We start from the raw sequence: 17,182 nt of genomic DNA on the forward strand, positions 1-17,182 counted from the left end.
TTCCCAAACTGCCAAGAGCCAGCCTTACCCAGAGAGGGAAACTCAAATTCAAGTCTCGCTCCTCACTCCCTTCCTTCAAGGCTCCCATCAACCCAGCAACACCCCTGCTTTAGATTGTTCATCCTTTAGACAACTGTCCTTATACTTTTTGGCATTGTTCCGTGCTTGTCACCCATACCACTAGTTATACGGACAACCAATGGCGAGGCTATACAGAGACAGGATGTTGACCCATAGCCTCTGCAGCAGCCAGCCCCAGAAATGAAGCCCAAGCTCTGTAGAGATCCATTCACATTACTAGGATTTGTTCAGTAACTAATGACTTCCCTAACTTCTTCCCTACTTTCAGCTGAGAACCAGTCAGAGAAAGCCAACAACACTCTCCTAAGCAGTCATGTAAGGTGCCCTTGCTCCTGGAGAGCGCACCACCAGCTTCCCCATGAAAATCTCCAAGTAGTGCGCAGCCGAGACCTCCTTTTACGCTCACTTTAAGTCTCCCCATTTCTCCGCCCTACCATTGGGTTGTCACGGTCAGGTATTGATGGCTGATTCCTACCTTAGCAAATTATGAATAAACTCTCATTGTTCATTCCTATTTGGGTGGTCCGTGCTTGTGGAAAAGTAACCTTAAGTAGCTAGGAGAATACTCAGTGCACTGGGTGCTCAATGAACTTTCAGTGGACTTGGGCTGAACTAATCTGCAACCAAGTAATAATAATAATTAACACGGTGCTGCTTAATAAAGATTAAATTAGATCACCCAAGTAAAAACATTTTGAGAACTGTACTGTGCTGTACAGTCAAAGGTATTATTAAGCTAAAAACAGTATATAATCAGGATCAGATTAAATAGTAGTAGTATAATGGTGTTTATTCTGTTGATTCTTAATGATGAGACTCTTGGAATTGCTTGATGATAATGTGAATTAAGAAACCAGAAGGAATCTTTTATTTTCTTTCAAGACAAAAGGAACTGCCAAAGATCTTAGTGAAGAACTCTTGACTCCCTAGCCTTCGCTCACAGTCTAGCCTCAGATCCTAGCTGTGCCCTCTCAGTCTCTCAGTTCTGCTTTCCTATTCTGGCTATCTATCATCCTACACCTTTGTCTCTGCTTATGTCAGAGCAACACACACACACACACACACACACACACACACACACACACACACACCAGAAGAAGAAGGCAATGGGAAATCAGCATTGTTGGCCCCAGACTGACAAGTGCTTTCCCAAAGCTTTCGATGGGTTTATTTTTCTGGAGCTGTGACAAAATATCCTAACAAAAGCAACGTAATGATTGAAGTGTTTATTTCAGTTCACAGTTCAAGGTGTAGCCCATCATGGCAGTGAGTCAAGGCAGCAGGACCTTGAAGAGCTATCACTGTCACACAAGCAGAAACAAAAACAATGAACGCATGTGCCTCAGTTCTTCCATGTCAATGCAGGACAGGATCCCACACCGAGAATGGCATCACACACGGCAGGCAAGTTTCCCCACTTCAATTAATGTAATCAAGACAACTCTGCAGGCATGTCCAGAGGCCCGTCACCCAGGTAATTCTATATTCTGCAAAGCTGATCATTAACACTAGCCATCCCAAATGGATTAACCGTCACAATAAGGGCTTAAGAAGGGGACTCTTTACAAGTAAAGCGTGCATAGGGAAAGTACATAACCTTGAGCTATCACCCATATACCCCAAGAGACAAGGAGGAGATAAACACTGGGAACCAGAAAACATGTTTATACAAAGGGCTGACTTAGAAAACGTATGATCTGTGATCAACGGCAGTGTTGCTTTTGAATGATCCTGCGAGGAGGGATCTGAGGAACAATGTTTTTGGTTTTCTTCTTTTCATCTCCTCCAGTCTCCTGTCACAACTCTGCCCCCCAAATCCGCTAAGAAGTCAAAGGCCCAGGGACTCAGTGATGCAATACATCCAGTCAGGTTCCAGAGAAAAGATGAAGAAGGCAAGCTAGTACATCAAGGACAACAAAATTTCTTCGTGATTGCTCACTCTATGTGTGCCGCAATGTCATTATCCTTTTCTTAGCTACTTCTGCTTTTACATTGTTTGACAACTTATCACATGAAAGCAAATTTCCTTCCCAAGCACAGGAATATTTTTCTTTCTTCTGCCTTCTTTTTCTTACTAGAATATGGAAAAGAGACCAGAGAAAGAACAGCTATATTGTCATGATAAGAAAAATGCAAGATGACAGCCACCGAGGAAGACTAAGTTATGCTGGTAGCAGACCAATCTATGACCACATTTCATGTGTATGTGTGTGTATATGTGTGTGTTGTGTTGTGTGTGTTGTAGTGTGTATACACATGTGTGTGCAGGTATACTCACCTGTGCAGGCATATGTAGAGTCCAGAGGATGACACTGGTGATTTTCCTCCATCATTATCCACATTTCTTTTTGAGTCAGGATCTCTCATTGAGCCTGGATCTTACAGTTTGGGCAAGACCAACTGGGAATCAGCCGTTCTGTGCCTGCCTTGCCTCCCAGCAGTGGAGGTAGAGACATGGACTGCCAGGCCTGCTTTTTATACAGGTGTTGAGGATCTGACCTCAGGTCCTCCAGATTGCACATCAAGCATTTTGCCCACTGAGTACCTACCCACCCCCTTTGCCACACTTCTTATATAAGGAAAACAATCTATGGGATTAAGTATGGGAGTTGGGTTTCTGTTTTATGTCCTCTACTTAATCCCTAACTGAGATATCCCCCAAGAGCCAGATGGGAAGTGGTCAGATAGTGTTACCTCCTCCCTGTGCAGTGTTGGCTGAACACACTCAAATGTTTTCTTTTGACAACTAGTATAAATGTATATGTCTGCTTGTAAATAAGCATATACGTATGTCTGTATTTATACGCACACATATACTATGCTTGTAAATAGCAATGTATGTGTACATACATGAGCATGTTTATAAACAGGCATATGTGTATATGGGCATGTATGTCTGCATAAATGTATGCTTCTAGATATACATGCATGCATGTATACATGTTCATGCTGAACACTACATCTTCATCTTCATATTCCATGGCTTTCTACTGCTTAAGTAATGATCAGGGTTCTATAACCTCGGAATCATTCTGTCTCTTGAGGATGAATTACTTGCTTTTTTTTTTCTCATTTCTCATACTCTATTTCCATTTTCTTTTAATTTTCAAAGTTTCAAGAGTGCCTGTCATTGCCTATCATTAAGTCCCATAGACATGGACAGCTAAGTACTGCCAAAACAATGACTAATGTTGTTGAATGCTTAACATGTGCCAGGCACTGAGGTCCATCGCATTCTTTCAGTCCTCGCTTCATCTTTTATCTTGGTTCATATATCAGAAAACTAAAGCATGAAGAAGACATACTTCTTGGCCAAGGCCACCCTGTTAGACAGAAAAGCAGCCAGTTTCTTGGCCTGGATAATCTCCTTTCAGAGCCTGAGCCTTTGTATACTAGCGAGGTTCAGAGCACATTCTCTCATGTCAGAGCCTGAATTCTAGATTGAGCATTGTCACTTGGCAGCCTTGCAACCACGGACAGGCAATTTACATCCCTGTACCTCGGCTTCTGCATAGACAAAATAGGGCCAGCAATAATGTATTTTATGAGACTTAAATGGATCCATGCACAAGCAATACTTCACCCAGCATCTGACACAACAAAGTCGCTTGATAGATGCTGGTCTTATTATTGGGCCATATCAGCTACATTCTGGCTCTGTTCAGAGAGAAAGGAATGGCAAGAGGGGCAACTTCTCTGAGTCAAAGTGGAATAATAAAAGAACTGGGCCCTGTGACCTCAGCAAGGCATTCACTCTCTAGCCCTGCACTTTCACATCCCTAAAATGAGAACAAAAGTTTGTGCCCACTTCACAATGTTTTATGAGTATCAAATGCAATAACTTATGGAAAAGATTCATAAACTGGAAAGCACTACATAAATCTGTCACTCGATGTCTTTCTCTCCCAATTCGCCCAAGAGTTCTGGGCAATGGCCAGGGCAATGTGTGCTCTTCAGACAGCATGAAAGAAGCCTCCTTTTAAGTTGTTTGAGCAGCTGCTGAAATCTTTCATAGAGCTCTCTTGACTAGCCTGCCCTCTCCTCAGCAGCTGGGCTCCAGCATATCTCAGGTATTATGACAAAGGCTTAACACTACACACATCTTCCACTCCGACCATAGTATGTCCCTTTCCAATGTCGAAACTTGAAGAGTTCAAGTTCACCCTGTAGATGCTTCAACTAATTTATTCACTCCATCTATTGAACATTCCTTATAGGGGAGGCCTTTGCTTGTCACTGCACATATGAAAGGCTCAGAAAATTCTGCCTTATGAACTTATAATACAGTCATAGAAACATAGATGTGAAGACACAAGATACTGTACCCGGAAAAGAAATTCTACCTAGAGAAGTGATAGCATCAAGGGGGAGTAAAGTATGAGGTAACACCTGAAGATCATTGGGGTGAAGCAACAAGCAATTGTTGCAGTTTACCTGCACTGAGGTAGAGCAGTATGCCCTATTGTAGAAAGCATATTCTTCTTCACCCTTGTGCTTCATTAGTCTTGTCTTTCTGGTGTAGAGAAGGGTAAGGAATGATAGATGGAGAGTTGGAGTGTGAAGAGGCAAAGACACACTTCCTAATCAATCAACTTCAAGTCCTTCTAAGGAGCAGAGGACCAGGTCTTCTACCTTAATATGGGGGCAGGGGAGAGATTTGATTTGAGTATTTTCTGTAGGCATCTTATATTCTTGTGGAAAGACTCTAAAATATGTCCCATCTTCCAGATTTTGTCCCCCTATTCTCCTCCCTAAACTGGTACCTAGATGCATGAGTATGCTTTTGTGTGAGTATCTGTGACCCTGGATCTGGGATTCATGTTTCTGCTTGGTCAAGATGTGATGAGGTTGGGAATTAGGACTTTAGGGAATTAACCAGATAATAAAGCAGAGTTCTCAGGAATAAAACTTGGTGTCTATAATGGAGGCTTGAAGTCTCCCTTGTTGTTTCTACCATGTAAGGTAACAACAGGCAGACAGCTCCATCTGTGAATCAGAGAGTGAGCTCTCACAAGACAAGTCTGCTGGTTTTGGACTACCTAGCATGTAAAATTGTCTGCAGTGAAGTTCTCTTGTTTACAAAGTAGCTAGTTGTGATGGTATTTTGTGGCAAAATGAGTGGACTAAGGCATAGGGCATGGGAATTTAAAAGGAGCTAGTCTAAGATCTATTGGGACTTTTTTAAGTTTTAAAAAGTAATCATTGATTAATTTAATAAATATTAAGATAAGTATATTTGTGTTTCCATTTTAAGAAGCTGTTGTATTTCTAAAAAATTGTATGAAAGTTCTTAAAATATATTGAAAGGGTTTGATATTTGTTACAATTGTAATGATAAGATTAAAAAATCTTTCTACAGAAACAAATGTAATTTATCAGGTAGTCTTGATCTTTCCAAAGTTAGACAGAGGTCACTCAGAATTTTATCTGAAGAGAAAAAAAATCTAGAGGCATAACCATGCAACAACATTTAGGCAGCCTTACTGAGCTGTGGTAGCCTGGGCTTAGGAAGCCAAGGTGAGCTTGCCAGAGACCAGACTGGAATCTGGAAGACTGAATAAATTTTGCCTCATCTCTCTCCTCAAACAATGATGAATTTTGTAACCATTGTAAATTGCAAGGTCAGGTTTCCTAGCCACAGACTCTGGATCACAACTGAAAGACATGACAGAAGACTTCGATGCGTCTGTTCACTCCATCTCACTCTGAATCTGCAGGTCTCAGCAGCATATGAAAGACTTTATGGGAGACTTTCCTGAAGGCTGGCCACTTGGCAAGAGCCCTCAGGTATACTTTCCCGAGGGCTTCTTGATCATTTCTGAAGCTCAGATCTCTGGTCTTCTGCTTGCCTCTGCAGTACTCCTTGACAGCCTAGTACAATCAACGATCTTCCAGCACAGCACAAAAGTCACTCCCACAATTATTACTCCTGCCTTCAGAGACATCCTGCCTCTTTAAACTCAGCTGTCCATCTCAATGTCCATCCAATACAAAATGCAAATGCATGTCTAAAACTTGTCCATTTACTAGATATTTGTGGGTATCAGAGCCATATCCTTTGATACAGGAAATCAACTCTGGAGCATTGGCTATCACATTTGACCTTGTGATTGAAATTTATTAAGTAACTATCAAATCTTCACTACATAATAGGGCTGATTATGTGAACGAGTGATTTCACTTGAGCCAAAGGAGGATTTTATTACATACCATTTACATTTTTTTTAAGCTCAGCACTTTGTGGGCTATTATTCACATTTAGAAAAAAAATATCATTTGCTCAGCATATGGTAAGTTCTCAATATATATTTGTGAAAAAATAAATGAGCAAATGAATACTTGAGTGAAATTTCATACCTTTAAATGGTTGTGTTCAAAATCACTGTGAAAATAGGAATGTAGCTATAAAAAATGAGGCAAATAACATAGCAGTACTGGTATTTTAAATTTTATTTAACCTTTCATGGCTTCCTAGAAGCAATATTTAATAATCTAAAAATCCATAATTCATTAAATGGGTCAAAGAAGGAGACATTCAGATGCAGGCCATCAGAAAATTCTTATTTTTATATATCCAACATAAGATACAAGAAAATCAGCATTTTTACGAGCCTTTGAATACTTCAGTTATAGCATCTTTCTTCAGGGAGACTGTATATTTCATGAAAGAGGGTGTTTTCTTGACCTGCTTTTTGTTTAATGTGTCAGTGCACTAGGTGCTAAACCAGGACTTATGTTTGCCTTTCATTGTGCCCTCTGCCACCTACAATCGCTCCTGTAAGGAAATTGCCTGACTCCATTTTGAAGGCAGGAGCCATTCCACTGCATTGTTAAAAGTAACTCTCTGCTTCTGTTTCCTGGGACCTGACCATCCTCAACCCATTGACCTTGACTTATTTTTGAGAACACCCAAACCCTCCCTAACCCTCTCTAGTCACATGGCAATTACGTGGTGCTGGCTATTGAGGTTTTTTGGTTTTGGTTTTTGAGATTTTTCTGGATTTTCCTTACTCCTCCATTGTCTTCCTTCTGTAAACCTGTTTCGCAACTGCTCATGATTTTACTCTTTAAAAGGAACCTAAGAACCAGACACAAGGCTCAACACTCAAGGAGGCAGCTGTAGGCCAGCACGTGGGCACACCCTAATAAAAACCAAGTTTGATTGAAATTTCTCTCAAAAGTACGGTAAGTGGTCTTATTTTAACTGCCCAGTGTGATTAACACTTTCAAATCTCCAATCCCCAAGTGTACCCATTGTCTTCTCAAGCATAACATTCTAGAACCTGAGTGAGGACTCAGCAGCACAGGGCTCCTGAATTTCAAGTGTTGACTATCTAAGGCAATGACTTCCAACCTCAAGTGAGCAACTACATCACTCAGAAGACTGAGGTGTGGAGTAAATTTGCATTTGTAACAAGTGTCCTGATGACACTTTGAGACCTGATGATCCCTGGATTCTTGAAAAACTGGGAAAGAAATTAGAAAAGCAAACAAGCAAGGTAAGAGCCCCGTTTCACAGACTCCATCTTTCAAGGGCAAACTTGCAAAACACTCAACCTCTAATTCTCATTAAACCTCTTTTTTTAAAATAGTCATTCCTCTTTGTTTCCTGTCAAAAGGAACATCATTATTTTTATTTTTAAAAACAATATTTTCACAACATGAATCAGTAAGATATTTTGTATATGCTTTTTAAAGATATAATAATAGTGAAATCAAGTTTGTTATTTTTTCTACTGCATTTAAATGACATGAAACAACAGGCATCAACTAAAAGGCATTTCACACAGTGGTATTGTTAACTGAGTAGGCCCAGGGAACTTCCAGTCTCTCCTTTCTTTGTGTGTGTGTGTGTGTGTGTATATATATATACATATATATATATATATATACATATATATATATGCACATTTATCTTTCTTTGGTAGTTATGAAGATAGGGGTTGAAAAGAAAGAAGGAGGAATATAGAAATATATAGGGATGACAGGACAAAAAGTAGAATATTGAATCTACTTGTCAACTTAAGGCCTTAGCTGTTACTCACAAATAAGGTTATTTTGAATTTATTGGTATAGAATTTTATGTTCATGCAAAATAAGTTTAATTTTGATTCACTGGTATAGAATTCAAATTTAAGATCATTCTTCACACATAATATATATATATATTACTCTAATATGTGGTATTGTACCCATGCATACAACTCAATTATAATACAAGGTTTACTTCCAATACTTTGAGAGGGCTACTGTAGGCTCTTTAGGATAATTAAGTAATACAAGTTAATTGATAGTTAATCAAATTATGCTCATGTCAATTACTAGTCTATTTTTATCCCAAGAATATACATCCTACGTTTTACCAATATATATGTTTCTATAGATAAGTAAGGTAAAATAATTAAATAAAGTCTTCAAAACCCTCAGGTAACTACAGAATTTGGCATTTAAAGATGTTTTTTATTATTTCTCATTAAGCTTCTTGATGGAAATAAAGCAGAATCAAGACCATAAGAATACTTTCTACAGTTTTCCATTCATTAATAAACAACATGTCAAATGTACTGAATATGTTTTCCCTAGCCTTTCATAAAATCAGATAACTTCTAACACAAAAATATAATTTAAGAAACTTCTTTAAATTTACATTGAGTTTTTTTGTAATCCTTTAATCTGTCCAGTTAATTGATGATGATGCTTTTTCTTCATAAGTAATTTAAACAATGCAAAGTCTTCCAAAGTCCTGTTCAGATTAATTTTTATTTAATTTTACATTGTCTACTTGGAGAAATTTATATTTTTTAACACAAATGATGCCATGATGATACCTGTATTATTTTCCAGTTGCCCTTGATCACTTCTTATATTTGGGTTTTCTCACGAAGTCATCACTCATAGCTCTCTTTTCACTATTCCCAATGTTCAGATTATCATTGTTTATCGCTACTAACTGTTTCAACAGAGAAATTAAAATTGCTTCTGGTCTTTTACTATTGCTGACCACATCATTATAAACATTCCTGGTTATGCCTGTTTTAAAAACAATTCGACCATGATATGTCTGCTCGGAGTGCGCATTAAAAATGGACTCTTGGGAGAGCTGGCCTGGTGGTGCAGGTACAGGAGAGCTGGGCAGCTGACCAAATCACCTACCACACAGCCCAAGATCCAGGGCTTAGAGTCGGCTCCCTCCAACATCTATCCCATCAGTAACCTGCTGAAGCATGTGAAAGGACTGGCCTTGCAGACAAAAAAAAAAAATTTAAAGCTGCAGGATCTCCATGACACAGTCAACAACAGGATATCCTTCAGGAGTCCCCACGAGGACCCAGGATTGATAATGTAGCAGAAGCCAGAGGCCTCAAACCAGACCAATGACTCACTGCAATGAACATTTGCAAGCAAAAATGTGTGGACAAAAGGGCATACTGTCTGACACACCATAGCTTCCATGGCAAGATTTTTTTTTAATTTTTTGTCTTCATTTGAAGGGGTTGCAAGGGTGAAAAGCAAATTTGAAAGGACTGGGAGAGCACTGGGATTGGGGTGCATGATGTGAAATTCACCAAGAATAAATAAAAGTTTTCTAACGGACTCCAGTGGATGAAGAGGTGGCTGAGCATTTACAATTGAATTAAATATCCTCTTACAGAGAATCAGGGGTCCCATTCCCAGAATCCACATCAAATGGGACATAAAATTCAGTACCAGGGAATCCAACATCCTCTCTGGCCTCTGCAGGCACTCTTATATATGTGCACATATACACATGAAAACAAACATATATACATAAGTAACAAAAATAAAAATAGCACTGGCATGCAAGTCCTACAAAAGTTTAAGCCAACTCTCAAAATCAGTGTTTGGGTTTCCTCATTTAGAATGATTGTTTCCAGTTCCATCTATTTATGTGCAAAATTCATAATTTCACTTTTCTTTTTTGGGGGATGGATGGGTTGTTTTGTTTTGTTTCAAAACAGGGTTTCTCTGTGCAGCCCTGGCTATCCTGGATTCATTTGTGTAGACCAGGCTAGCCTTGAACTCACAGAGATGCGCCTGCCTCTGTCTCCTGAGTTTTGGGATTAAAGTCAAGTGCCACCATGTCCAGTCCAATTTCACTTTTCGTAATGCTGATTACTATATTATTGTATAAACACACAACATCTTATTGTCTATTCACCAGCCAATGGATATCTAAGCTATTTTCATTTCCTGGCTAGATGTAGAAAGAAAAGTCACATTTTTGCTTATCTGTGTATGTTAGTTTGAATCTTGTGACATACGTGTTTCATTTGGAATACCTATAGAGGTCAGGAAATTACTAAGAGATCATGAGGAGGAACTTTCTGCAGAGTAGAGATAGAAAGCAGTAGCAAAGGTTTAAAAGAAAATAATAAAAAGTAAGGATTAAACAGTGGTTGGAAAAAGCAGTATAAAATGAAGGAAGAAGTATAGGAAGGTATAAATAGCTCCAAAGATCATCTGAAAAAGGCAAGTAAATAGATTAAAAAGATTTAGAATGGAGTTACCCTATACCAGGACAACAATGCCCTTTTTACAGACTGGAGGCTAACAAATAAGAAGTTCAATGCCAGGAAGAGTTTGCCTCTTTTAGGGTTTTTGGACAACGAGGTTCCAAAGACCCTTAAGCATTACAGGCTGGTGCTATTGTTCTTGGTTGCACTACAGAATTTGATGGTAAGATATTATTGCTAATATCACTGCATATTTGAGTCAAAGAACATGGTGAACTCATGGCACAGACCTAAAAGTGTCATCCCTATAGCTCTAAAAGATATTGAGTATACTATGAGGGAATGAAATTAATCACCAACCTTACTCTGTGAACTCTGTGAGTGAAAACAATGACTGGCCTGGAAAGACACATCTACGCATGCAGTAGTGGCACAAACATGGAAGTAAAAAACTGCTTTCTGATTGGACTTAGGCCCCACTTTACAAGACAAAATGAACACCTGACGCTGTTATCAGGCTAAGAATCTATGACTGTCTGGGCACTAGAGAAGAACCCATTACTATTGTGCTGCTAAACAAGCACAGTATTAAACATGACTATTAAAAATCAGTACACACATTGATCAATACATCTCGAAGCCACATCTGAGATGCTTTTACTTGCCATAGATTGTGATTAGCACAAAGACCCACAATTGTCAAGATGAAGAGAATAAGTGGCCAATGCTCAGCCCTAAAGGAAGTAATACACTATGGCACTACCTATCCCAAAGCTCAGGGATTACTGAATGAGAGGGAGATCCAGAGTGGGTGGATGAGTACAAAAAAAAAAAAATCTTCTGGACAGAGCAGGCCAGCTGCACATAGGAACTCACAGTGATTGTGAAAAAATTTTGTAAGCCCAAGCCAAATCAAAATCCCAGGATGGAGCACGCAGCTGGGCATACAATTCCACCCTAGCCATGTGTGCGGCAATTGGAAATCATTAGCTGCTGGGAAAGTAAGGGTAAGTTTTCTCCAAGACTGTAGCCCCTGATGGTCCACCATGCTCCTGTCATCCAACGATATCTGAAGTAAAAGTTAGTCTTGAAAGTTTACAAAACAGACAAAGTTTGGGTGGATAGGGAAAGTGGGTGAACCTAGGAAGAGTTGGGAGCTAACTGTGATCAAAACTCAAAATTCTCAAACAACTAATTATAGAAATTAAACAATAAAAATTTAAAAAGCTTTCAATAAAACAACAACAAAAAAAAGCAGTTTTCAAATTCATTCTTTTCCCCACACCCTCCTCACACTTCATAATGTTACACCTGCCAATTTTTCAGTGGAGTAGTGTGAGGATCAGCTTTCCAACACACTTATAAAAAGGGTGTTTCAATCCTGATGCATTGTCTTGAATGCTGTAGCATACAAATTGTAGTCTAACAAACTGTCTTTTCTTTTCACCTTAAAGGAAACTTCTTCAATAAGAAGAATGTTAATTCTTCAGAGATTGTCTGAATTTACTGATATCCTTTTTTAAAAGACGTGAACTTCAACAAACACTAATGACAATTGTTTCCTGGGAAACAGGGCGAATTTTTTTTTCATCTATTTTCTTTAGAACCTTCTTCAAATTCCTTTTAACAGCTGACACTTGCAGGGTGATTATTATGTGCCAGAATTTGCACTTCCCAAGTCATATATACCACTTTACCCTCAGCGCAATCGTAAGAGGAAAGTCAGATCTTGTCTCTGGCTTATGCATAGAAAGAGATGAAGTGCTTTTTTGTCAAACCCCACAGCTGTGGAGGATCACGCCCAGACTCAGCTCCTGGGCTCATACGGCACCCTGACACTCCCAATGACAAGGTCCCATGTTTATAATTTGGTTAAATAAACTAAAATTTAAACATCAACAGAAACCGTATAGAAATAGAACCACATTGCACATAATACTGAAAGATCTATAGCATTATAACATACACATATTCCTCCCCTTGTCACTTTTTCTTCATATTTCAAAGGCAAGCTTAGCCATGTTGAACCTGTCCCCACTCTACCACCCCAGATCATCTCTACCCAGAGATTTAAAGCTTCAAGAAACAACCAATTGTATGATCTTTGATCTGTATCTATAATTCATTTTTATCACTTTTTCTTTGTCTTTCATGAAGATATCTTTTTCAGTGAACTACACCCTGGAATCTCATTGTTGGCTCTTTATGAGATAATTGTGTCTGATTATTATTTTTGAGGCTCCTCAAATCCAACTTTTCACCTGATATTTTATATATCCTTAAAAATTGAAATGCCTACACCAGCCAACAGACTCGGGCAGTTCCCAGCACAAAGCCTCCATGTTTAGGTTCCCAGCTCCTTATCAGTGGTGGCAATGACTGAAAATCTTGCTGTCAAAGAACATCAACAGATTGCACTACAATCTGTCAATCGTTCTCCAGAGAGGATTTGGCAACTCACTATATTAAAGAGCGGCAATCAAGCATCTGGAATGTGCCAATGCACTTTGGTTTTAATTTGAACTGATGATTTTCCGCCATTTATTATTCCACACTTTTTGACATTATCTTATCCACAGTGTATCTCAAACAAATGTACATCCCACCTGAACCACAATTGTTATTCAAGCCACACCTTACGGGCTATCCTCCCTCTTTTGAGAGGCTTGTCATTCTGAAGCTACATACTAATTTACTGCAAAGAAAGAATTATATGCGTTAAAACTTTTCATTTAAAAATATCTGTGACCTTCATTTGCTTTGTGCCTGCAGAAAATTAAAACAACTTCTTGAAACATTAGTGTTTAGGTGTATATATATATATATTGCATGTACTATAATCTGCAACAGAGACAATTTAAATTCTTCCTTTCCAATTTGGATACATTTGTTTACTTGTGTGCTTCTCTGACGGATTCTAAGACACCATTAACACATATTAATTACACATTGTACTGGGGTGTAATATCATCATACAGTCACAAAGTATGCACTGATCAAACTAAATGCCCTTTTTTCCATACCATCTTCACCAACATCACCTTTCCCAAACTCTAGTAAATTCTATTCTACTTTCAGGTCAATATTTTTTTAGTTTCCATCTATGAGAGAGAAAAAAGCATGCTTTTCTTTCTGTGTCTGGCTCATTTCATTTAAACACTTTCCAATTCCATTTTGCTGCAAGTAGCAGTATTTCATTCTTTGTACCGTGTTTTCTTTATTAATCCCTCCAGTGATGGGTGTCTCCGCTTATGCTATTTCTGAACTATTGCTGAGCAGTGCTACAATCGATATGGACATGCTGTGATATCTTTGTTATGCCAAATCCATTTCCTTTGGATATAAAATGGCTGCGTCATACACTAGCTCTCCGCGAAGGTTGTGCAAACATCCTCACCACTGGTTTACGGGTTCCTTGCTCTCCATATTCTCATCCGACCTTGCTATTGTTTGGCTGTTTGGATGGTTGGTTGAGTGATTGGTTTTTAAACAGCTGCTGTAGCCAGGAAGTATATAGTAAGGAAATCTAAACAATCTGCATTTGTCTGATGGTAAAGATACCGGACATTTTAAGATGTACTTGTCCATTGTATGTCTCTTTTGAGACACATAATTGGGTGTGATTTTTCTCATTTGTGAACTGGATTACTTGGATTTCTTGTAGGCCCTTGTGTTCCTTTTACATTTAAAATATTAATTGATATCAGATAAGTAGGAGGCACACATTTTCCCATCCCACAAGTCATCTCTTCACTCTGCTTATTGCTTATTTTGTTGTGTAGAAACTTTCTAGTTTGATACAATCTCTTTTTTAATCAGCTTACACTTCTGTTTCCTGTGCTTTAGGCCCTTCCAGCAAACCACTGCCTGTCACAATGTCAATGCCTGGTTTTCTTCTCTGGTTTCGGTTCTCGGGTCTTTTGATCTTGAGCTTATTTTCGCCCAGGGAGAGAGACAGGGTCACGTGCAGTTGCTATACAGGGATAGCCAATTGTCCCTTGTGTTGTGAGCTGTCAGCCATAGATATATGCATAGGTTTATTTCCTGGATCTCTGTTACAGCGTATTGGTCTGTATCTTATAAGGTTCCTGCCCAACTGCTGTCTGTCTGTCTCCTTTTCCCCACTTCTAACATTTTATACTTCATACTTTATACATTGTTCTTTTCCTGTGGATTGTGAAGGGAAAGATGAGTGTCCTGTGCCTCTTTTTGTGTTTTCCTGGATTCAAAATAAGGATGCTTTTTGTTGCTTTTTCTTTCAGAATGACATCTTTATAAACATCTTCTAACGTGTGTTTATTGTATTATACTGGCTTATTGTTCCTAGAATTTGACATTTTTCTCTGTAGTTCAAGAACTTCTTCTAGGGGTAATATGTGTAAAAACTAATTTGACTATGAAATCCTGAATAAAGTCATTGAGAGTCCTATACATATCTTGTTTGACTCTGAATTACAGTGGTTCTAAAAGATATTGTGTGGATGCATATCTGTACTCACACTTATTAATAAAAAAACAAAAACAAAAAACAAAAACTTGCTGTCGTAACCAAGTAACACAGTATGGATCTGGGTATGGAGACACATGCTTGTAATACCAGTACATGGCAGGCCGAGGCAGAAGGACTCTACTAGACCAGCTTAAGCTACAGAGTGAGACTTTGTCTCATGTCTCAAAAGACAAATGAAAAACATTAAATAAACAAGTACAATATTATATGACACAGTATAACAACAGTAGAACTTGGAGATTCCAGGAAAACAACCTTGCTTACCAAAGAAGTCATTCATTCTAAGATTAGAGATCTTTCAGACCTTCAAAGCCAGTGGATCTGGACCCAGGGTGTCCTGCACAAATCGTTGCACAAACCAAGGACAGTGGATGCAGCAAACCAAGACCCTGTTCAGATGTAGTCAATGGACAGTTCAATCCCCATGGTTGTGGGAAAAGCAGAGACTGCCTCTTGCACAATCTCTGGTTCCCCAGATCTGGTCACTTCCCCTTGGTGGAGAAGCCTGGTGGCACACAGAGGAAGGGGAAGCAGGCCATCTGGATGAGACCTGATAGGCTGCTGCGGTCATATGGTGGGGGAGGAGGTCCCGTTCTGTCAGAGGTCTAGCAGAGGGGAACAGGGTGGAAGAGGGACGGATGGTGGGAACGGGAACATACAAGCAAGAGGATAACAATTAGGATGTAATCTTTATAAATTATAATAAATTAATTTTTTAAAAAGATTAGAGATCTTTGAGGTTTGCTTAGGGAAAGGATTAAATTTTGGCATGACCAGGTTTAGTATTAAATTATGAAGACCATTGTGATGGCTGAGTGGGTAAAGGCACTTGCTGCCTAGCCTGACAGCTTTAGTTCAATCTCCAGGACCCACGTAGTGGAAGGAAAGAACTGACTCCCACTCGGCCTCACCATGCACATATGTAACTTGTATTTTTAAAGAGACATTAATAACACATTGAAAAGTATTCCTACAAAAAATGCAATTAGACCCCTATTTGTCACCATGCACAAAATTCAAGTCCAAGTGGATTAAAGACCTCAACCTAAAACCACAGACATTAACCCAGTTAGAGGAAAAAGTGGGGAAGAGTCTGGAACTCATAGGCACAGGAGACAACTTCTTGAACAGAACACCAACAGCCCAGGCCTTAACATCAACAATTAATAAATGGGACCTCATGAGGCTGAGAAGCTTCTGTAAGGCAGGTGACACTGTGAAGAGAACAAAGTGACAGCCTACAGACTTGGAAAAGATCTTCACCAACTCTTCATCTGACAAAGGTCTAATATCCAAAATATATAAAGAACTCAAGAAATTAAACACCACCAAACCAAATAACCCAATAGAGAAATGAGGCGCAGAACTAAACCAAGAATTCTCAACAGAGGAATATCAAATGGCTGAGAAACATTTAAAGAAATGCTCGACCTCCTTAGTCATTAGAGAAATGCAAATCAAAAAGACACTGAGATTCCATCTTACACCCATCAGAATGGCTAAGATCAATAACTCAACTGACACCTCATGCTGGCGAGGGTGTGGAGAAAGAGGAACACTCCTGCATTGCTGGTGGAAATGCAAACTAGTACAACCACCTTGGCAAGCTATCTGGTGCTTTCTCAGAAAAATGGGAATAGGGCTTCCTCAAGACCCAGCTATTCCACTCCTTGGAATATACCCAGAGGATGCACTACCACACAACAGGGACATATGCTCAACCATGTTCATAGCTGCCTTATTCATAATAGCCAGAACATGGAAACAACCTACGTGTCCCTCAATAGAAGAATGGATAAAGAAACTGTGGTACATTTATACTATGGAATACTACTCAGCTATTAAAAACAAGGACTTTCCAAAATTTGTGGACAAATGGATTGAACTAGAAATTGTCATAATGAGTGAGTTCACACAGAAGCAAAAAGAGCTAAATGGTATATACTTACTTATATCAAGACACTAGTCCAAGGGGTACGTCCCCATGAGAAACTGTACCTACCAGGATAGTGGGTAAGAGGGGAGGACATCCTATTGAGACTTTAGGTGTGAGAAGCCTGGGAGAAAGAGGAAATAGAAGGATCCAGCAGGTCCTGGAAAACCACAGGCGAGTCTG

The 17,182-nt window shown here is 39.1% G+C and overlaps 1 long non-coding RNA gene across 1 annotated transcript in view; it reads right to left on the reverse strand.

The window, feature by feature from the left end:
* LOC311606705 overlaps positions 1-17,182 on the reverse strand; it is a 342,592-nt gene that overhangs the window by 223,123 nt on the left and 102,287 nt on the right. The window lies entirely within an intron of this gene.

The sequence above is a fragment of the Acomys minous genome (assembly GCF_964271855.1).
Source record: "Acomys minous genome assembly, chromosome: 10".
In the NCBI taxonomy this organism is placed as follows: Eukaryota; Metazoa; Chordata; class Mammalia; order Rodentia; family Muridae; genus Acomys; species Acomys minous.